This window comes from Calliphora vicina, chromosome 4 (genome assembly GCF_958450345.1).
Source record: "Calliphora vicina chromosome 4, idCalVici1.1, whole genome shotgun sequence".
Lineage (NCBI taxonomy): Eukaryota > Metazoa > Arthropoda > Insecta > Diptera > Calliphoridae > Calliphora > Calliphora vicina.
Window position 1 is genome coordinate 67676966 of NC_088783.1, and position 24941 is coordinate 67701906.

The following is a 24941-nucleotide window of genomic DNA, read 5'->3' on the forward strand; positions in this document are numbered from 1 at the left end:
AACCTCAATTTTAAATTTTTGTGTAGTTACGTCCGTTTGCATTTAATGTGTTTTCAATTTAACGCGATTTTTAGGTCCCAATTTCTTATTTGTTATTGTTTATAAAAAGTTATTGGCCCCACAAAAGCATTTCGTTCTAAATTAGAACCTCGTTTTACGCGAATTTGATTTACACGCAATTTTTTTGGGCCCAACAATGGAGGCCTACCTGTATGCGAAATTTAGACCGTTTACTGTCAAAGTTAGTACGAAAAAAATATCCGCCGTTTTGTTTACTACTTTTTACCAACTGTGCCTTTGTATGTTCGAAAGAACATTTCCTATGTATAACAAGTAAGAAAGTATGGTCGGTCAAGCCCGACCATATAATACCCTACACTAAGTAAAAGAGCAAAAAAATTTTTCTTTTAAAATTTCAATAATTTATATTTTTGAGTGATTTTCGGAAGTGGGGTTATATGGGGGCTATGACCAATTATGGACCGATCACCATGAAATTAGGTCGTGTGAGTTATGTGTATATTAAAGTTAACTATGTTGAATTTTGTGTGTTTACCAACATTTTTAAGCGAATTATGCACGTTAAAGTGATTTTCGGAAGCGGGTCTATATGGGAGCTATGACTAATTATGGACCGATCGTAACAAAATTTGGTGACATGAATTTTGCGTATATAAAACTTATTTGGAGCGGAATTTGTGGAGATACATATGTAAATTAAACATTTATGACCGATAAAGTCCAATTTCGGGAGGACATTCGTATGGGGGCTAGGTGAAATAGTGGACCGATTTCAGCCAGTTTCAATAGGCTTGGTCCTTGAGCCGAAAAAATAATATGTACCAAATTTGATCGAAATATCTTCAAAATTGCGACCTGTACTCTGCGCACAAGGTTTACATGGACAGCCAGCCAGCCAGCCAGCCAACCAGACGGACGGACGGACGGACGGACATCGCTTAATCGACTCAGAAAGTGATTCTAAGTCGATCGGTATACTTTAAGGTGGGTGTTAGACTAATATTTTTGGGCGTTACAAACATCTGCACAAACGCATAATACCCTCCCCACTATGGTGGTGTAGGGTATAAAAATGTTATCAGATCCAATAGACAACGATTTTTATTTGAAAATTTAAGTCAACATTTTGTAATTTATTGCAATAATAACCTTAACTGAATAAGTGACTTTAGATTTATATAAAATATCACCAGAAAATACCTCTCGAGGCCTTTTCATAACTTAAGTTCCTATTGTTTATACCCTACAACACCATAGTTCTAAGATTAGAAATGATGGACGTTATTTAAACGTTTTATGGCGTACAAAAAATTTGCTAAATTTAGAAGAAAAAATATAGCAGTAAAAATATAGATAATGCCATTAAAAATGTATGTAGTATATAGAATTTGATTTGAATTTAATTTACTTTATTTTTGCATACACACAGGATTTTTGGGTGGGTTAAGATTAATAAAGTTTTAAAATTGTGATGACCTGACAGAGGCATAATACGCAGTAAAATGAAGTGTTAATTGGAATATAGTATAGTGAAATCGAAATTAAAAGTATTTAATAGTCAGTTTAAAATAGGATATTTTTTAAAACAAATGTTTAAAGATGTTGGAAATTAAAACGTATCTGAGAACTGGCATTTATGTAGCTCTATAAATTTATTATTAAATTGTTACATAAAACTTTATTAAATCATAACATTCAGTTGTTAATTAATATAATAATTAATTAGCAGTTTTATGTGGGCTATGCATACGTAATTACAATTAACCAGGTTATTATTATTTGTATTTAATATTAATAAATATGTATTAATATTTATTTAACATTAAATAAACTAACCTTTAAATATGCTCAAATGAATGCAAATATTTTACAACAGAGAAAGCAAAATAAATAATTGTAGGAAAAATGTTTTTATTGGAAAAAATATTTATTTAATTATATTTAAATATAAAAATATGTACATATTTTTAACTACGCAATTCCAAATGTGGGGAGGAATATGGTTCCATCTTTACATTGGGAATTATTCGCAGTAATTTTAATGTTTGCTTATACACCTACCAATTTTTTCTTGAAGCAAGTCTGAGTTTATATAAGAGTGGGGAATGAATAAAAAAAGAGGTGTTCATAATTACTTGTACCTAAAAAGTTACATCAATTTTCTTTTGTTATTTCATTCTCATTATGGTGTCCAATTAGGTTTTGACATAAAAATTTAACAAAAAATGTCTGAGTGTAAACAAACGGGCAATTTTGAAAGAGAATTGAAGGGACTATATTCAAGAAAAATTGTTGTGTGGAAAAGCTACACTAATATATATTTCTATGAGCTGTGTCACGTCAAGTGAACCAACTTTTAAAATCGATGTCTTCCGGTCGGGATGAAATTTGCACCGAGGTTAGACCTATTGGATAGTAATTCAGACACAATTTTTCAACAAGATCGGTCTCTGAGTTATAGGGGGTAAAAACTTTATATTTGGGCCAAACATGTGATATCAAAACAACAAAAATTTCATGAATATTTAAATGGAAATATTTAAATTTTAATAAAGCTAAAATTTGTTTTAATGATATACAACAAAAAGGACCAAAAACTATAGATTGAAAAACCGTGAAATAGTATTCTAAACACCAAAGGAGTAAGTGAAAATTTGTTTAAATTAAAAAACATTCCCGTTAAAACATTATTTAACAATTTAGCTTTTTGGGATTATAAATGCATAATGAAATGGAAAAAATATACGAAAAAAATGTTGTATAACAAAAAAAAAAAATTACACATTAAATCGTTCAAAGTAGTGAAAATTAAATGAAGGGAAAAATGGTTATAATGTCCTGTTGAGTTTGTTAGAGTTTGTTTAAATTGAAGTGTTGCATAAGAAAGTGTAAGGGAAACAAACGCTTTAATTAAATGGATTTAAATAAAAAAAAATACATAATAACAAACAAGGAAGGAATACACTGCAAGATAATTGAGTAGAATCTTGTCAATTCATATCATACCGATTAAGGTCTGATCAAGACCATAGACCAGAACAAACAAAACCGTAGCCAAGACCATGTACTAGAATATAGACCAGACCATATGCTAAAACATAGAACAGAACATGTACTTGACCAGAGACTACACCATAGAAAGTAGCATAGAGTAGACAATAGACTGCAACTTATGTTTGGGATCAGGTTATATGTCTCATTCAATTTTTTTTTTTGGTTCCAACGTTTTTGCCATTTGTCCATTATATTGTACTTTTTCATACTAAAATTTTCTTAATATTTTTTTGAACAAGAAGTCAATGGTTAGTCACATATGAAATAAAAAAGTGCAATATTTTTAAAGGACGGAGTCTTAAAGTGGGATATTTTTTAATCTAATTGACATATTGACTTGAAATTTTTTTTGCAAAAATTAGCTTGGAATAAATGTGGATCAAATTGTTCCTAATATTAGAAATCCTATTTAAATTTTCATACAAATTTTAGTTTGAGAAACTCAATAAATATGTAATATATAATAAAATCTTTATTTATTAACAAATCTCAATGAAATTTTCAACGTTTGGTGAAAGGGATTCCTAAAAATTGGAGCGGAAATACCAAAAATGGTAATTTTGACAATTTTTCTCATGGGATCCATATATCCTTCGTAGCTGGGAAAATACTTTTAAAATAAATGGGGAAATGTTGATAAAAAAATAGGTAAAATTCCGAAGGGCGTAGGGGCAATATATTCGGACAACTAGGAATTTTTTTACACCAAAAGGTTCTACGTAAAGATTCCTTACAGAAAAATATTAAACTGTCATATCTTCTTAAAGAAAGTTTTTTTCTTAAAAAAAAGTTAAGTCATCTTTTCGTCCAAGAAAAAGTAAAAATTTGAATTTTTAAATTGAAAATCGTTTAGATATTTTTACATCCATAATTGATATAGCTCTGAAATTTTTCGTATATTATTGGTAATTTACTTGTAAAACTAACAAAAAAACGACCATATAATACCCTACACCAAGTAAATGAGTAAAAATATTTTTCTTTTAAAATATCAATAATTTATATTTTTGAGTGATTTTCGGAAGTGGGCCTTATACGGGACGGACGGACATCGTTTAATCGACTCAGAAAGTGATTCTAAGTCGATCGGTATACTTTAAGGTGGGTGTTAGACTAATATTTTTGGGCGTTACAAACATCTGCACAAACGCATAATACCCTCCCCACTATGGTGGTGTAGGGTATAACAAGTAAGAGAGCTATATTCGGTTGTGCCGAATCTTATATCCTTCACCAAATTATACTTAAAAATATTTTTTTTAAACAAAATTAATTTTTTTTTTCAAAAAATTTTTAAATTTTTTTTTTTCAAAAATTTTTTTTTCCAAATTTTTTTTTAATTTTTTTCCATTTTTTTTTTTAAATTTTTTTAATTTTTGAAAAAAGATTAAGACAAAAAAAATTTTTTTGATGAAAAAAAATTCGGGTTAAAAAATATTTTTCGCAATTATTATCCATTGTAGGTCCAAATTACTAAAATATCTATCTTTAGATATGCATATTGTCTATATTAATGACTTAGTTATCCAGATATAGATAAAAAATAGGCCAAAAATCGAGGTTTTCCCGGTTTTTTCCTAATATCATAATAGCAACCGACCCGGAAGAATTCCCGATATATTGATGTATGAATTATGTATGTAAGTTATTTGGGGGCTTCGGAAAGTTGATTTCAATATACAGACGAACTGACGGACATGGATATATCGACTTCGCTATCTATAACGATCCAGAATACTTTGTGGTGTCGCAAATGAAAAATGTAGAAACTACAAACGGAATGACAAACTTATATAAACCCTTGCAACTCATAGTGAAGGGTATAATTACGGCCTATATTTTTAAAAAAGTGGACCAAGGTATTGCCAAATTTTTAAATTTAAATTTTTTGGGTGTCTTTTTTGCAAAAAAGTGATCATTTTCTCAAGCTCATATCTTGCAAACGGCTCATATCTTGAGGTAAAGTTGTAGCCCTTGTCATAGAGAACAAAAACTGTGAACATATTAAATGAAAAAAACGTCATCTTCAAGATCAAAATCGCAAAAAACTTTAAAAAAAATCAATATAAATTTTTGAAAGCTGCCTAAAAGTATGCTTTAGTTTATAATAATTTAATAGTTTATGGCCCAAAACATTTAATTCCTTTAGTTTTTTCTTACTAACTTGTACCTAAACGGTGTTAAGAATCATTCCTAGGAAATTCATATGTTCTAGAGTGTTGTTTATTGAGATCTTAGGTAATTTTTTTAGTTGATTTTTCCATTGAATTTTAAAGGTTTCCTACCTATGGACCTAAACAGGGGAAAAAAGGTAAAAAAATAGATTTTTTTAAATTTTTTGTAGATTTTAATCTTGAAGATGATTTTTTTTTACATTTTATATGTTCACAAATTTTTTTCTTTATGACAAGGGCTCCAACTTTTCCTCAGAGAGTAAATCCAAATTCCGTTTTCAACATATGAGCCTGAGAAAATTATCACTTTTTTGCAGAAATGACAACGAGGGTTCGTGTTACACAGTGTAACTCTGAAATGATAAGAGATAAATAGTACACGCAAGCGATTTTCTGTGAAATCGGAGGGGAAACAAAAACATGTCTCGTTTTTAAAAATTTTAAGTGTCGAAGGTACCCTAATTTGAGCTGCCATAGCTCCGCCCCAGGAGCATTTGTAGGGCCTATTTTAATAAATGAAACTCGAATACTCCTTGGCTACACCCACGACACCTTTTAAAAACGTTGGTTTATTTTCGTTAAATAAAACCAGCTTATTTTAATTGCAAAAAAAAGCGACCAGTAGTTTAAAAATTTGTAACAACTCTCTATTTCTTTTAATACACACACTTTAAAAACACACCGAGATTCAAAAGTAAAAATAGCAGAAATGATGAGATAACACAATGCCATTTTCAAACAACTCGCAGTATTCAAATATTCAGTTAATGGCCAACAGTAACAGCTAAAATCAAAAAAAGGACCCTTGAAATTATAGAATAGATACCCAAAGAGAAACTGTAGTTAAACAAAAGGCACAAAACAAAACAGAAACTGGCAACAGCAAAAAATCGCAATAAAGTATAGAAAACACTTAAGGGACAATTTTTTCATAGTTTGTTTTGGAATTCTGGTTTTTTAGTTGCCCAAAGAGTCCTTGACGTTTTCTTTCACTTAACGCATACATATGGTTGTTACAGCCATCTGGTTTTAGCCAAACGTTCTTTTTCCACTTTAATTTTTTATTTTCCTTCCACAGTAACTTGAAGAAAAAACAAACAAACTGAATAAAAGAAAAGTAAATGTTCGCTCACATATTTGTAAGTTGGTTTGTATATATTTGTAATGGTTTGTAATTTTAATTGCAACATTGTCTTTTTTTTGTGTCCTTATGTGTTGTGCTTCCAGCTGTAGCATCATCAGCAAGAGCGCAAAAAAAACATGAATAATAAAGAAACAGGTTAATAATTAAAAGCCAACAAAATCTTTTTTTTTTTTTTTGCTTTTTGCAACTGGCTGCAAAATATTTTCATTTTAATGTTGGCTGTTTCGTTACGAACAGCAACATAAATCGCTGGTAACAACTATGAAATAACAAAAAAAAACTAAGATGTAGATAAAGATGACCTGACTTCATTTCTGGTTTGCCTTTTTTATGCTTCTTAGCCATTTCCTTTTTATTTATTTGCTTGAGCTATTTTTTGAAATTTTAGTCCTTTGAGCTTTTTTTGATGATTTCTTTGGACTTGGCAAAAAAAAACGTTATGTCAAAGAGTGATGACAATCAAGCAAATAGCGGATTTTATGTTTCTTGTTTCTGAGGCTTTATGGAAACATGAGACAGAAATGTTTTTTTTTCTTTTTTTGTCGGTTTTCGTTTTTTTGTTTCAGCTTAAAATGTTAAATTTTTCTTTGTAATTGCTATAATGCCTAAGAGTATGCTTTAAGTTTAATGGTTATTTAAGAGATTTCTTTGTTTGTGTACGTGTCATTTTTGAAAGCATGATATTATTATTAGACAAGTAAGTATTCAATTACTTTGTGCAGATTATTTCAAAACCTTAAATAATTTGAAGATTATTTGTAGGGATTTATTTTATTTTTTTCTTCTTAGATTGCTTTAGAAATGCTTTAATTGTTGAGAAAATAAGTTTGCGAAGTTCTGGGCGGTTGCCTTAGAGATTTTCATGTAAGTAATTTCGACTAAGTAGGAGTATAGTTTAAAGGCTTTTTCATCGGTCCAAGATAATTTTTATTTCTAATGTTATTTATTTACGTCATATGTTTACGAAAAATATATAAAATAACGAAAGTTAATAGTAGAATCCCTTTAAATTTCGAAATATGTTTGTAAAAATTTTATAAAAACCAAAAAGTATATGATTTTTCCGAAAATATTTGAAATTTAAAATAAGTCAGCAATTTCTAAATGGATGACCAGATTAACATTAAATAGGCATAGAAGCAAAGTATTCGAGTATGAAACAAACAGACCCATCAGAAGCAGCGCTGTAGTGTCTCACACAACATTTTTATACGCCTGCGAATTTTTTGTCGTTCATCCAAAATCAAACATTTTAATATATTCATAAAGTCCTCTATTAGGCCTAAAAAATATACTCCTTATACTTTTTATATCTGAAACTTAGTTAACGCGAATTCAATTTTCAAAATTTCAATTTCACTTGACCCGGCTTTTTCACAATATCGTAAACAATTTAAGTCTTATTTCCTTAAAGTTTGTCTCGTTAGTTAAACAATAAATAACAAAATTATATAAACAAGTTTCCAATCAATATAACTTATGAATCCAAAATTAATCAATTTTAAATTTTAGAATTGAGAAAATTTTAAATTTCCGCATTTTTTCCATAAGGAACTTATAATATCTTGAAATTTTTTAAATAGCATTTTATATAAAAAAAAATTTAATTTATAGGTTCTCACATTATTAGTAATAGTGACTGACTGTAAAAGGAAAACTGCACCTCATGACGATTGAAATATCACTAGAATTGTCAAACAAAATCCATTTAAATTTGCCAGGCAAAAAAACAAAAAGAATTAAATAAGATAGCGATATTAGTGTGAGATGAAGACTTCTAGATGCCAATTTGGCAGCCCGAAGTCAAAGGAAGATGTTCGCCAGATGCCGTCTGGTCTGCTAACAAATAACGTCATTTATTAATCGAGTAATTTCTTATTCCAAATTTAAAAGTATTTCATTAGATTACTCGATTAATTTATATTCGAATGACAATCTTAATACAGACATTTGACCAGCTTTTATACCCTAAAGTATACCAATCTGCTTAAGATCACTTTTTGAGTCGATTGTTGTCCGTCCATGTAAACCTTGTAGTCAAACTAGATTAAAGATTTTAGTAATGGATTTTGTATAGGTGAGTTTCTTGATATCATAAATCATACTACCAAACTTTAACGCAGTCAAAGCTTCTAGCACATTTACAAAAATAAATCTACACATATCCCTCGATTTACACGATAATTTTTCGTTTTCGTATTACTACATATAAGGGGGATTTCACGTCAAGTGAACCAACTTTTAAAATCGATGTCTTTCGATCGGGATGATATTTACACCAAGGTTAGACCTATTGGATAGTAATTCAGACACAATTTTTCAACAAGATCGGTCCAGAACTCTCTGAGTTAGAGGGGGTCAAAATTTGACATCTTGGCCAAACATGTGATTTTTTCATCCATGTAACTTATTACCTATTGTTCTTAGCAAAATGTGTTCCGAATAGATTAGATAGCTATTTCTTCAATCTTTCGAAAAAAAAATATTTAAAAAAAAAAAATAAATTTTTTTTTTTCCGAAATCAAAAACTTTTTTAACTTTTTTTCAAAATGGGCCTTTTTTTTCTTAAAGTAAAGCTTAGATATTTTCCTTGAAGACCTATTTGGTCGCTTAGTGGGATGCGAGTTTGATATCTATAAAAAAAAAATGTTTTGTAACTCAAAACATGCAATTTTTGACTTTTTTTTGCAAAATCAAAAACTTTGTTGACTTTTTTTCAAAATGGACCCTTTTTTAATTTTTTTTTTCCTCAAAAGAAAACTTGCATATTTTCCTTTCAGACCTATTTGGTGGCTTAGTGGGATGCGAGTTTGATATCTATAAAAAAAATGTTTTGTAACTCAAAACATGCAATTTTTGACTTTTTTTGCAAAATCAAAAACTTTGTTGACTTTTTTTTTCAAAATGGACCCTTTTTTAATCTTTTTTTTTTTTTGCTCAGAAGAAAGCTTGGATATTTGCCTTTCAGACCTATTTGGTGGCTTAGTGGGATGCGAGTGGGATATCTTTCAAAATAAATGTTTTGTAACTCAAAACATGCAATTTTTCACTTTATTTTCAAAATCGAACTTTTTTTCCAAAATGGGCCCTTTTTTTTTGCTCAAAAGAAAGCTTGGGTCTGGTCCTTTAAGATCTATTTGGTCGCTTAGTGGGATGTGAGTGGGATATATAGCAAAATAAATGTTTTGTAACTCATGATATACAATTTTTTATATTTTTTGGTAAAATCGATCTTTTTTTCAAAAGGGGCCCTTATTTTAAATTTTTTTTTGCTCAAAAGAAAGCTTGGGTCTATTCCTTTAAGAGCTTTTTGGTCTCGTAGTGGGATGCGAGTGGGATAGTATCAAAATAAATGTTCTAACACAAAAATTGTATGTCTTGACTCACAAAATATTTATTTTGATAGATATTCCACTAACAATATGTATATCTAGTGATATAGTATTTATATACTATATTGGTCAAAATCAGGAAAAATACTTTTTAACCCTAAAAATTGTATATCATGAGTTACAAAACATTTATTTCAATATATATCCCACTTCCCTCCCACTAAGCGACCAAAAACCTCTTAGGAATGGGCCTAAGATTTCTTTTGAGTAAAAAAAATTTTAAAAAAGGGCCCATTTTGAAAAAAAAATTGATTTTGCAAAAAAATAAAGTAAAAAGTTATATGTCTTGAGTTATAAAATATTTATTTTGATAGATATCCCACTCGCATACCACGAGCGACCAAAAACGCCTTCAAGGAAAATACCTATGCTTTCTTTTGAGCAAAAAGAAAAATAAAAAATAGGTCCATTTTGAAAAATAAAATAAAGAAAGTCATCAAAGTTTTTGATTTTGCAAAAATTTTATGTTTTGAGTTACAAAACATTTATTTTGCTAGATATCGCACTCGCATCCCATTAAGCGACCAAAGAGGACTTCAATAGTGTTTATAAACCGGATAACCGGTTAACCAAAAAACCGGTTTTTCTTCAAAATCTCGGTTTTTTTTGCGAACCGGTTAATTTAATAAGTTGATTTTTGGTTAAGGTTTATCTGGTTTATATCACTCGGTTAACCGGTTTTTAAAATTTTGGACTAAAATTAATAAATCTCATGTTTTGGTGCATTTTTTATATTCATTTTGCACACATTATATCAAACATTTGGTCTGATTTGAAACCTAAACTGGTGATTTACAATACATTGATTCTAAATAGTAGAGGATGATGAGTTTACTTAAAAACTTTTTCAGAATAAAGTATATATAATGAAATTATTAAAAATTTAAATTTCGCATAATTCTAGAAGTTATTTTAAACATTACTGATGATTAATTATAAACTTAGGGATGATTTTACCAAACCTTAAATTGAATTTGTTGTACATACCTTCTTTCAATAAATATGACTTCATTAGTGTTTTTTGTTCTTAAAATTTTATTTCATTAATCATTACGTTAGCATAGTGTTCCTTTTCAGAAATAAAGATAGGCAAAATGGGTCTAAAATCCATGATTGGAAATATTTTTGAAATCTGATAATGGAGTTTTATTAATTATTTGATAAGATTTATAATGACAAATAATCACAGTTAAGATGAAGTGCGTTTGCAGCTTATATGTCCTTTTTTGGGACTTGGAACATTTTCTGTTTCATATCAGAAAGTCGAGGTGAATGAAATTGTGATTAATATATTTTGCTTGAAATTTGATGAATAAACCAATAATTAAAACAAGTATTATATATTTAGTAACATATTTCTACTCAATTCCATTTGACTGATATAATAATTTTGAAATTATTACAAAATAAAATGCACTTTTAAATATTTATAGTAATTTAATATTAACCATTCCTGACTACTAAAAACCAAAAAATTTAAAGCTGTATATACTTTATTGGACATTTTATATTTTCTTCTTTTATATGTTAACCGACAAATCGTTTTTTTTTTTGTTCTTATTTAATTTTTTTTAGAAAGATTGAAGAAATAGCCACCTAAACTATTTGGGACACATTTTGCTAAGAACAATAGGTAATAAGTTACATGGATGAGAAAAAACACCTGGTGCTTGGCCAAAATGTCCAATTTTTACAGCCTCTGAAGACATCGATTTCAAAAGTTGGTTCACTTGACATGAAATTCCCAGTATACGATATGGGCAACAGCACCAAAAATGTCAAATCGCTGAAACAGACTAAGCTTTTCATTATTTCTGAAATAATGTCATAAACCGCTCCATAAAATCGTTAATTAAAAAAAAAAACTTTTTGTGCTCACATACTGGACTTTCATTTAGTCGGACTTTTCCTACTTATTTTTCACTTAAAATATATAATACTGTGATATTACAAGGCATTGAAATATCATGCTGTGATAGTAATTGTGTTAGTAATAACTAACTTTTTAAATTTATCCTAAAATATATAAATTTTCAAATTAAAGCACAAAAACGTTAGCCCATTCAAACAACAAAATTGGCATAAAATTGAATACACAAACAAAATTAATTTTTATATTAAAGACTCCTGGGGAAAAACACTTGAAACTAAATACATTGTTTTTTAACCTTAAGTGAACTCGACATTTTTATTTTATTTTTATGTTACAATAAACATTTACATTTGGCTAAAAACAACTTACAAGCTGAAACGGAAAAACAACGCCCTGCTTACAGAAAAAAAAATAAGAATAATAAAAAAAATAAATACATGACATACATGTTAGAGAGTGCTACCGTAGTAGTAGAGAAATTATATGTTAATAAAACGAAATTACTTGTTATGGATTCCAGAAGTTAAAGTAATGCAATGATTTGTTGGGTGTAACTCTAAACTATTTATTTAGTGGTATATTCAACATTCACCGCTTTTGCCCTATTACTTTGTTATATTATGCTCTGGGTAAACAAATTTTTCAGCTCCAACTGCTTTTGAATACCAAAGCGTAGCTAACCCCACTTTGGTATTGTGGGTTACACCACTTTTGCGTAACCCACAATAACAAATACATATATTATGTAAATTTCACCTTTATGTCAACAGCAACATACCTGGGTATGTATTGTATTTTTAAAATGATAAATTTCTTGATATCCCAGCCAAAACCGTTTGGAAGATAAAGTCCATTAACAAATTTGCAGCTTTACGTCAACAGCATACATACCTGGGTATCCATAGTAAAACGCATGCAAATATAATGATAAAATATAAAAGTATAGTATTTTTTCAACATTTTTACAGCGGGTCCAAATATATCCCGATTTGCTCCATTTTTCTTTAATTGGACTAAGAACAAATGTATATGTCAAAAAAGTACTTTTCTTATTTTAATGTTATCTAAAAAATTTCAAAGCGAATGTATTAGGAATTTATACTTTTTGAAAAGCTAACATCCACCAAATATTTGAAATGAAAATAAATTTAAAAAATTCTTGATACGGAAGGGACCAGGTCCATTCAAATAATGCCTATTTTTTATGTAAAATTCAAATTTAGGCCGAAAATTCTCAAATCGCATAGTCGATATCAAAATAAAGTAACCTATTTTAGATGGCCAAATATGTTCTTAATTATTTTGTAAAGGCCTCCGATAACCCCGCTCCTTGTGTAGATATTATAGCAAAAAAAATTAAAAAATCCCATTTTTGGGATTTTTCAAAACTTTTTTGGGAATTACGGGATTCGTTATTATAAATATCAATATTTGTTTTTAACTTTCTATATCTAAAAGAAAAGTCTATATAACTGTAAAATTTTATTAAAAACTATTGATAAATAAACAAATTATTTTAATTTGAAAAATTTGTATCTTTGCAAAAACTCAATAAAAAGAATTTTTATAATGCTTTTGTGCAGATGTTTGTAACGCCCAAAAATATTAGTCTAACAGCCACCTTAAAGTATACCGACCTTAGAATCACTTTCTGAGTCGATTAAACGATGTCCGTCCGTCCGTCCGTCTGGTCGGCTGGCTGGCTGTCCATGTAAACTTTGTGCGCAGAGTACAGGTCGCCATTTTGAAGATATTTCGATGAAATTTGGTACATATTATTTTTTCGGCTCAAGGACCAAGCCTATTGAAAATGGATGCAATCGGTCCATTATTTCACCTAGCCCCCATACAAATGTCCTCCCGAAATTGGACTTTATCGGTCATAAATGTTTAATTTATAAATGTATCTCCACAAATTGCGTTCCAAATAAGTTTTATATATACAAAATTCATTTCTCCAAATTTTGTTACGATCGGTCCATAATTAGTCATAGTTCCCATATAGACCCGCTTCCGAAAATCACTTTAACGTGCATAAATCGCTTAAAAATGTTGGTATACACACAAAATTCAACATAGTTAACTTTAATATAGACATAAATGACACGACCTGATTTCATTGTGATCGGTCCATAATTGGTCATAGCCCCATATAAGGCCCACTTTCGAAAATCACTCAAAAATATAAATTATTGAAATTTTAAATGAAAAATGTTTTTGCTCTTTTACTTAGTGTAGGGTATTATATGGTCGGGGTTGACCGACCATACTTCCTTACTTGTTGGTTATACCTACACAACGGCATGCCATTCACCATACAAAACGTATGAACATACCCAGGTATGTTACTGTTGACGTGCGTAAAGCAGTTCTGCTGTTGACAGAAAATCACTCAAAAATATAAATTATTGATATTTTAAATGAAAAATGTTTTTGCTCTTTTACTTAGTGTAGGGTATTATATGGTCGGGGTTGACCGACCATACTTCCTTACTTGTTTGTTATACGTACACAACGGCATGCCATTCACCATACAAAACGTATGAACATACCCAGGTATGTTACTGTTGACGTGCGTAAAGCAGTTCTGCTGTTGACATAAAGGTTAACTATTTCCATTCTACGTATATCTGTTGAACTTAAACTCAATGAAATCATTCTTTTAAATTTCTTCAATTTACAGTAATCTTTATGGGCCTATATAGATTGCATGTCAAATTATAATATTTCGTTTTTTTTTCTTTCTGAACGTATTTAAATTAACACAAATAACTTAATTATTAAATTAAAGGACAACGTGGCGAAACAAAATAAAAACAACAACTATCATATGCAAATTTTAATGAAGGACTATAAACATCATGACACATTCACACATTTCTGCATGATAATAATGTCAACGCCTTTTTTGTCACTTGTATTGGCTCAAACTGCCAGTTCAACAGCCACTCAGCCGGTCAGCCCCAACAGCCAGCCAGCCATCACTTAATAAAAATTAAAAGTGATAAATTGTGAAAATATTACAAAAATAATAAAATAATTTATATTTATTTACATTTATAATGATGTTTTTTTTGTGTACAATAGTAGAGCGAAAAACAACATTGAAAATACCATTTGATTTCATTTCAGAGTTTGCTAGCAGAAATAATATTTTCAATTAATTAAAAATTTATACAAAAACAAAACCACACACATACTTACATACAAAAAATATATAAAAACATTGCAAATGATTTTTGATTGTTAAATCGCGTGTTGCTGAAAAATATTTAAATATTTGCCAAATAAGAGAAAACAAAAATAAAAATAAAAGTAAAATAAAAACATAAAACCTTTAAGTCAAAATAAAGTGTAAATAAATTTACATTTTAGTAGGCTTTCAACATTTAATTTACCTTGAAAAGCAATTTATCCTTTTTCTTCATTCCTCTTATTTGTCATTGTGGTGCTACCTTTCTTTCCTTTCGTATTTATTTGTGGCTATTGTGTGTGGAAAATGGGCAAAGGAAACGGAAAAACACACTCACCTGTAAAGAAATAAAAATAAATAAAATTAGAAATTCAATTCAATTCATTTTATTTTATTAAACAACCGGGCAAGATGTTTGTTTGGTTTTAGGGTTTCTTTTATTTTTATTAGGTCAATTGTTTGGCATTGTACAGGAAGTGTAGGAGTAGAGCTAATGTGAGAAATGATTAATTTGCATTAAATTTCACTTAGACGAAATAATAAATTTTCTAGACTGAATGCTAAAACTATTTATTTACTATAGAAAATTTGTGTTAAATGAATGCAAATGCTATAATTAACAAAATCGATAAATTAAATTTGAACAAAATAACTAAAATTACCTACTGAATTTTAGTCTTTGCATAAAATTACTTAAATTGATGACATGTTAACATGTAATATATACAAAATTGTCTACAAATATATCATTTGCTTTTAGTTTTAATGAATTTTATGATTTAGGTGTTCGAAAAAATCTTTTGACAAAGTTATTGACTGAGAATTCTTGTGTTTTATATCTTCGGAAATGAAATGTCTGAAACACTAGCTGAACCCGGTCTGCGAGCACACTGCTGAAAATAGTGCACAGCAGCCGTCACACACCACACTCACCGCTTTCTTCGATTTGTGTTCATCTAAAAATTTCGCCAAGACAAACAAAGAAGTTTATGATGAGAAAACGTGGCGCTATTGTCTCAGAATATGTTGGTGTGTGAGTTGGCACGTGTCTACACCATTCGTACGAATAATGCTGAATGTTATTATTTGCGATTGTTAAAGGTCCAACATCATTCGCCGCCATAAGATCCATCGATAGAAACGACTGCCAAACTTATCGAAATACCCATCCTAACCCCGCACAGGGTATTGTAGAGCATCTTATGACCGATGAGTTTCTGCAACGCATTGGACACTAGCATTCCGGCGAAATACATATTATTATATCTCGTGGCTCAAAGTCTATGCCAACCATAACACAGTGTGTTGAATCGCATCCAAAGTGACAATAATGTTAAATTTTTTCTATCTTTTTTTCTTTTTAAAGATTATGGCTTATTAAGCAAAAAATATAGAAAAAATTTTATAAAAAAAAAAGTTCACAAAAAAAAAATTCAAAGTCCATTGACAAAATTTTTAAACTGATGTCTTCCAAGGTTTTTTTGCACAAAAGATAGTCCAATCGGATAGTAATTTAGACACAATTTTTCAACAAGATCAGTCAAGAACTCTCTGGGGTAGAGGCATTCCAAATTGGATACTTTCTCATCCCGAGTTAACACACTTTGAGGCCTTGAGGCTCCGGCGCATATAAGTGATTTAATTCCAAATTTAAAACTTAAACTCAGCTACACCTCCTCTATAGCCATGGGTAATTTTATTAAAATCGGACAATACGTTTAGAATTTACAGATTTATTTCCATTTTTTTCATTTATTTCCAGTTTTTCATTTCCGCCACTGTGCAGCCCGAGTCTTTTCATAAAATCTTAATTTAAAGAAAGACGCGCAAACTGAAAAATTATGCAACCTAGAATAACGATTTTAGCTATTAGTGATGTAGGATTTTGTCTACTTTTACCCGGTACCAAATTTAATAAATAAATATTAATTCTAAAACATCAATTAATCGCTGACTTTGACCATGATTCAACCCAAAGTGCGTCGCTCATGCACACCAGCCGGTGTCTTTTCAGCTCCTATCACAACTGTATAATCATCAGTCGGTATCTGGTCTAGGGCTGATTTGAATAGTCGGATAAGGCTGTTGTGTTGGTGTAACATTGCTCGAAGACTCGAAACAATTTCCCATCTGACTTCAGAAATGATTGCGCAATGGCGTTCGGTTTCTGTAGCTTCATTTCTACTGAAATAAATTTGAAGAAAGAAATCAAGCGGGAGCAACGATCCAATTCTGTGGTACATTTGGCATTGAATATATATTTTGCAATATTTTTGAAGGACGTAGTTTTAAAGTGTCATATTTTTTAATCTAATTGAGATATTGGCTTGAATTTTTTTTTTAAGATCAAAAATTAACATATCCAAACAAAACAAAATCGATTGGAATCAAATTGTTCATAATATTTGCAATCCTATTAAAGTTAAATACATATTCAATGAAATTTTCAACGTTTTTTAAATTTGTCATTCTAATACATAACTAAGTGTAAAAAAATGTTCAAAAAGTTAAAGCGAATCACACAATTCCCAAAATTTGGTGCAAAAATCCCAAAAATGGTATTTCTAACAATTTTGCCCAAAAGGCTCCACAATTCCTTCGGGGATGGGAAAATACTTTGTGGATTAATAGAGAACACACAAAGATATCCAAAGCTGCTTTCCGTTATCTGATCCTGCGCATTTCACTGGTTGTTTAGGCCAGATCATCAGGAAACCTTTTTTCCAAAAGGCTTTAGAAAAACTAGAGATATTATACAAATCAAGCCATAGAGTGAATAAGAATTACAGACACTCAAGCTTTATTTGTAAAAATATCAAAGCTTAAACAAAACTCCAACAATAAACAGTGGGTTTATCTTTTCTTACATTCCCTCTACAATTGGTTGGCTTTTTTCCGTCTCAAACTGTAGTTGTAAGTGGGTGAAGAAAAAACAAAACAAAATTAAAACAACTTGCTTTATTAATTTTCTATCTTTTGAATTTTTAATTGAAAATCGTTTATTTTTGGATCCATAATCGATATTGCCCTGAAATCTTTTGTATATTATTGGGACTTTATATGTCTAACTAACGATATAAATTCGGTCCAAAAGTACGACTTATATTTTTAAAAAGGCGGACCAAGTTATGGCAAAATGTTAAAATTTTAATAAATACCACAAGCATGTTCTTTCAAGACCTAGCGCTTTCCTTAAATATGAAAATCTTTGCAATAGGATGGGTAACAAAAAAATGGCACGTGTTTGAAAATTTTACATTTCGAAGGTACCCTTTTTTGAGCCCCATAGCGCCGCCCCACATTGGTTGAAGTTCATAGAACAAACGGCTAAAAATAGAAGAAGTTGTCGAAGGACAATAAAACTTGGCACATAGGCATTTTTTGTTTGAATCAAGAAAAAATTTAAAAATTAAAATGATCCGCCCACTTTTACTCCCATACAAAGTGAAAATTAAATTTTGACCTACGGCATTGTTTTTTGGTACGTAGCATTTCTAAATACTCAGAATCATTTGTGTGAAATTTTAAAAATATCCGCCCACTTCCCATACAACTTGTATTGATTTTTAATGCATCAACTCAATTTTCACAACAAATAAATACTATAATTGTAGAATGGGCTCCTGAAAATATATACCTGATCCGCCCTCTTTTGGGCCCATCACCCATAGAAAAAACAAATGGCTGAGATATAAAGAAAAAACGGGAAAACCTCGATTTTTGCCCTACGTTTGATCTATATCTGGATTACTAAGTCATTAATATAGACAACATGGATATCTAATGATAGACATTTCAAAGTCCATTGCAGCGATGTATATAAGGCTATAGTAAGTTGGACCTACAATGGGTCAAAATCGGGAAAAATATTTCTTAACCCAAATTTTTTTTTCATCAAAAAAATTTATTTTTTTATAAATTCTTTTTCGAAAAAAAGTAAAAAAAAATTTAAAAAAAATTGAAAAAAATTTTTTAAAAACAATATGGAAAAAAATTTTAAAAACCATTTAAAAAAAATTTAAAAAACAATTTTAAAAAAAATAATTTTTTTTAAATAAAAATTTAAAAAAATATATTTTTAAGTATAATTTTGTGAAGGGTATATAAGATTCGGCGCAGCCGAATATAGCTCTCTTACTTGTTATATATACAGATTGCAATATCATGATCTGGAAGTTATTCGGTTGGTCAGAAAAGTTATTGGGTATATGACGAAGTTTACAATAGATGATGTATCTTTTAAACGTGGTTTTTATTTTATAACTCGTCATTTTGAAGGGGACATTCAGTCATTTTTGCTCACTTAGCTATTGTACATTGGAGATATTACTCCATGAAGAATTTTTCGAATTTTGTGCCAACAAAGCGTCTTATAAGAGAAGTTTTTCTTTACTTCTTTAATTTGAAAATAATGTGTTCTGTACTGTCCGAAGTTATAATTTATGCTCATAAGATGCCTGTTCAAATATTCAACAAAGTTATTCTAGATTGTCTTCTAACTTCTATTTTATATTTCAATACAATGTTAATCGAAACCCTACTGTATCACATCTTGTTACCACATAAATTAAATTATTACTATTGAAATACATTTATTCTTTCATAAAATATAAATCTATTTAATAGCGGTATCATTAATATAATAGTTAGTTAAATTCCTTGTTTATAATAGTATTCTATAGAAAATGTAATAACTAAAAAGCAGTGTTTAGTTGGCATTAAATTATCTTTCAGTTGATATACTTCAAAACGTCAAAAAGTAGACCAACGCATAGGATCGCATAGAAACGCATGTTAACGCAACATAACGCGTGCTTGTTTCAACTCGATTATTCGGTAATCATTGTGTTTTCCAGGAATTTATCGAAGTTTTTTGTCTAAAATATCTTCTTTAACTCAAAGAATACCGTTGAGGAATTCTTTTACATCTTACATTGAACGAGGAAAGTTCAATTGTTCGGAAACGCACACCAAATTTATAGTGTTCCTAAACAGCAAATAATTGTGTATTTAAGAAAAATTCTTAATAATAATTTCATGGCCTTTGTGTCAATCACATTATCTTTTTTTTATTCTCCTAAATACGCCATATTACAAATAACTTTCAAGATTTTCATTCTGTCTACCAAACTTCACAAATTTCCGTATATAAAGTGGTGGACTCATTTAATGAGCCACCACTGTGCTTTTTCTCACGATATCATATTACAATCTGCAAAAAATCTGTGATCTCGATTATTCAACTGGAAGAAAAAGAGGAGATAGACAAACATAAAAAACACATTGTTCATTTTACCCATTTAAATTTGCTAACAATACATAAAGCGGACAGTTTGTGAGCTAAACAGCAAAATATATATATAGAAAAAAAAAATATAGAAGTAAAGTCTGAAGACATTTCCAAAATACTACAAAAAAATTATTCCTATATAACACCTCATCGAAGTCCAGCGGACATAACCATCTCCGGCTGATATTGGTCACAGTTCCTCAGGTTTGCCAGAAGTCGTGATACATACGAGCCAATAACATAAGCTATTTCTCCTACTTTATATATTCTGGGTAAACTAAATCAATTTTTTTAAAATACCTACAGTGCAAATTTATATCGTAATTAAAAATTTAAAAAATTTTATTAGTGTCCGGAAAAAAAAATAATATTCAAATTTCCATGAAAAATTCGTCCAGACAATATTGAAGTGCCAATTTGAAATTTTTTTAAAATTTTAATTACACTAAACTTAAACTATTCTAATTAAAATCTTACGAACTAATATCACAGAAAAAAAGTTGTGTTTTAAAACTAGTATTGCACTCAGCCTACATTGCACTGTCAAAAGAAAAATGTATTTTAAAACTATTGAAATTTAAACAAATTAGCTTATTCTATATTAAACAAATTCTAATCAACTTAAATTTTATTTAGATTTTATAAGCAAAAGTTAATTTATAAGGAAAAAAGTTATAATTACAAAGCACATCTACAATTTTATTAACACCTTTTAATCAGCAACCATCAGCAGTTTGAACAGGCCTCTTCATCCAGCAGTTGCCGAAATGTTTATATAATTGGTGAGTGATTCTCGTGTTCATATATCATCATTGTTTTGCAATTTTAACAAATTTTGATATGCATAAATATTATTAGGTACATCTGAAGAATTTACATATAAATTGTTGAGAATTTATAACTTTAATTTAACAAATTTTTTTATCACACAACATTTTCATACCGTGCTTTTGTTGTTACAGTATCTGTACTCTGTAAGTAGCTTGCTGTTAAAGTTATAAATTCGATACAACTAGTTAAAAAAAATAAGACATGAGAAATTTAAACATTTTATATTTACGAATTTTTAATATCAATTATGTAAAGTTTGTTTAATGATTTTTCCCAAATCATGAATATTATAAATGAAATTAGATTAGAATATAATATTTAGTTATATTTTACATGAATTTATCATGGTTGCTTATTCTTTGAACAAATTTTGAACTTTTTTATAATGGAACTTTAAAGTTTCTTTAATTCTTACATAATGTGATTGGTTTTGAATAAGATGCGTTAGGGATCTTAGACTCTACATAAGGCGCCCTAAGATTACAGGTAGGGTGGGTACAGAGGCGTCAAAACCCCAAAAAACAGCTAGGGGAGTTTCTCCATACATCTTTATAATCATGAATTGACCCCTTTTCCGTTTGTGATGTTGGTTAAATAGGGGTGTCTTTCCACATCAATTCTTAAATCAACATCCCAGTCCATTTCATAATTAACTTTGTTAAGGGAGTCTAAAATAATATTTATGTGTTGACTTCCCATCGGTAAGAGAGATTGGCAAGACAAGAACCACCCCATCCGGCTGATTGCTAGCTTTTTAAATGGCTCCCGTTAGTCTTGACAAACTCTGAAAGCCAAAAGAAAATCACCGATGCAATCTCTAAATTTTGCTGTCATTCTTTAGAGAAAATAGTCTAGTTCATTACAGTTCATCGGTTCAACGTACAAGAGATTGGGCTCAAAAGTGGTGATTTTGACACGGAAGACAAAGGTCGACCAGGCCAGGCAAAAAAGAGTTTGAAGACCAAGTATTGGAGGCAATAATCTATGAAGATTGTTGTCAAATTCAACAAGAGATTGCAAAATCATTAAGACCTACCCAATCAGCAATTTTAAAACGTTTGCAAGTAGCATGATTCTTCCAAAGCAGCAAAATTGGATACCATACGAATTGAAGTCTAGATACCTGTGTGTATGTCCGAAAGAAAATAATTTTTGCACAGAATCATTACTTGAGATGAAGAACTTCAGGCTCTATTAGCTTAGGAAACTCAACAAATTCAAAATTCAATAGCAAATATTGTTTTGAGCAAATGAATACATGATTCAGTTATTAAATAATTGAAACCAGTTCAATATGTGATAAATATTTGAACTGAAAAATATAGTTTTTTATGTGTACTTAATATTTATAATTTCCATCAATCCAAAATTAGGAATTTATTTTCAATCCAGAAATTTTCCATCCAACTATAATTGCTAACTACATACTATCTTTAGACTTAAGTATAGGGCTCATGTACTTAAGAAATTTAAAATATTTTAAATAAAATATGATGGGAACAATGCCAACAAGCAGGCATTATCATTATTGTATTCCCACCAACTTACGCTCTACCATTTCCATACATCAAAAAAATTCCAAAAAAAAAACTTTGTACCATGAAAGTTTTCTATAACTAAATATAAGTTAGGACATCTTTATTTTAATGTATGAACAGTGGCGGGAGAAAAAGTCATAAGCAAAACTTTTCCATAAATTTTGTACTCCTTCCCAAAATACAAAGTTTCTTTAAACAGCTTAATTTCTAGTTAGTTTCCTACGACAACAAAAAAATAAAAAGGAAAGCAAATCAAAAAAATAATATGAAAGAAAAGACTTGGCTGACTGACGGACTTACTGACTGAAATATATCTGTATGTATGACTGACAATGACAACAATGGCTGAAGTAAAAACTACAAAACAGAATTTGTTTTTCTTAAGAAACAAGAAAAGAAAATAATAAAGAAAACGACCATGTCATATGAGTCTAAAGAAATGTATTGTTTTAATTTTTGGCATTCCTTTCCTCATTATGTATTTTCTTGTTGTCTCTTCATCAGTTTCATTTCCTTACAAGTTTAAGTTTAATAACACTTAAGTTAAGACTTTATCTCCATGACAGTTGTATAACTAACCCCTTTTTTGTTGTTGCTGTTTGCTGTATCTTGTAAAAAGGTTTTTCTTATTCTTTTCTGGTAGTATGATAGGTAGTATATTGTGTTCTATTGTACAGTTTTGTTTTACCCTTCAACATGAGTGGCACATAAGTTTATCATTCCATTTGAAATTTGTATATTTTTCATTTGCGACCCTATAAAGTATATATATTCCGGATTGTTATAGATAATGGAGTCGATATGGCCATGTCCATATGTCCGCATGTATGTTGAAATCATCTTTCCGTAGCCCCCAAATATTTTACACACAAGATTCATACATCAATATAACCGCTACAATCCCGATACGGGTGCTATCAAAAATCGAGAAAATCGGTCCACAAATGACTGAGTTATAAGCAAAACACCACGACTTCCTCCATTTTTTACCTATTTTTGACTAATATAGACCATATCTAGCCCTTAGCGCCAAATTATCGTAAGCGACAAAACACAAATTTTACAGGGGAAAGTTTTTTCGATTATTTTTAAAGTTATACTTAGAATTACAAATTTTATGATGCGATATATTATAATTTCCTTCAAGCTTTTTGTCTATTTTCCAAAAATATTTATAACTTTTGACAATTAAAAATTAATAGAATACTTTATTGAAAAATATGAGAAAAAATATTTTTTATTGAATTTTTGCATAGATACAAATTTTTCGAATTGAAATAAAATATTTATTTATGACTATTTTTTAATGAAATTTCACAGTTATGTAAAATTTTCTATTTCAAATGGAAAAATAAAAACGAATTTTGAAATTTATTATCAGCAATCCCGCAATTCCCACAGAAGTGTTGAAAAATCCCAAAAATGGAAATTTTTAGTTTTTTGGCTATAATATCCATACAAGGGTCGGAGTTATCGAAATCCTTTACAAAATAATTACAAGCATATTGGGCCATCTAAAATCGGTTATTATATTTTGATATCGAATATGCGATTTGAGAATTTTTGGCCTAAAGTTAAATTTTACATAAAAAATAGGTGTTTTTTTGAATGGACCTGGTCCCCTCGGTAACAAAAATTTTTATTTTTTTTTCATTCAAAGTATTTTATGAAAACTTAGCTTTCAGAACGTATAAATTCCTTATACATCCTCTTAGAAATTTTTTGCGATAACTTAAAAAGAAAAAAAGTTCTTTTTTCCCAAAAAAATTAGCGAAAAATCGGCTTTTCAAAAATTTTTAAATTCAAATGCATATAACTTTGGACTTAGTCATTATTTTTAAACAGTTCTTTTCTTATTTGACACATACGTATGTTGTTAGTCCAATGAAGGAAAAGAAAAGAAAATCGGAAAATATTTGGATACGCTGTTAGCTAAAAACTGGAGTAGGTTGGGTAAAAATGTTGAAAATTTAATTTTGAAATGCAAATATCTAGTAAGCTATAACAGATAATTGAGATTTTTTGTAAAACTCGATGGAAGGATTTTATGTGTGTAATTTTTTGGAAATCGGAACACAAACGAATAAATGGGATCATTTTAAAAATGTAATATACCCGAGGGTATATGACCAATGGTCCTCAAAGTAGGACACTTTGAGGACCCTTGGTCACGGCCCTGGTGGGCAAATGAGTTCCACGTTCAGAACTTAAACTCGAGAATACTTCTTCTTTGCGCATATGAAATTTCATTCAAACCAATCTAACTATTTAGAAGTTACAGATTTATTTCCCTCTTTTTTTCTATACCACTATGTGTCGCTTACGATAAAATTCGTTTACTGTAAAATGTAAACACTGACTTACGATAAAATCTTACCCCCTATAATTTTGAAGTTATTAACAATTTTGATATTCTGAGAACGCAAAAACA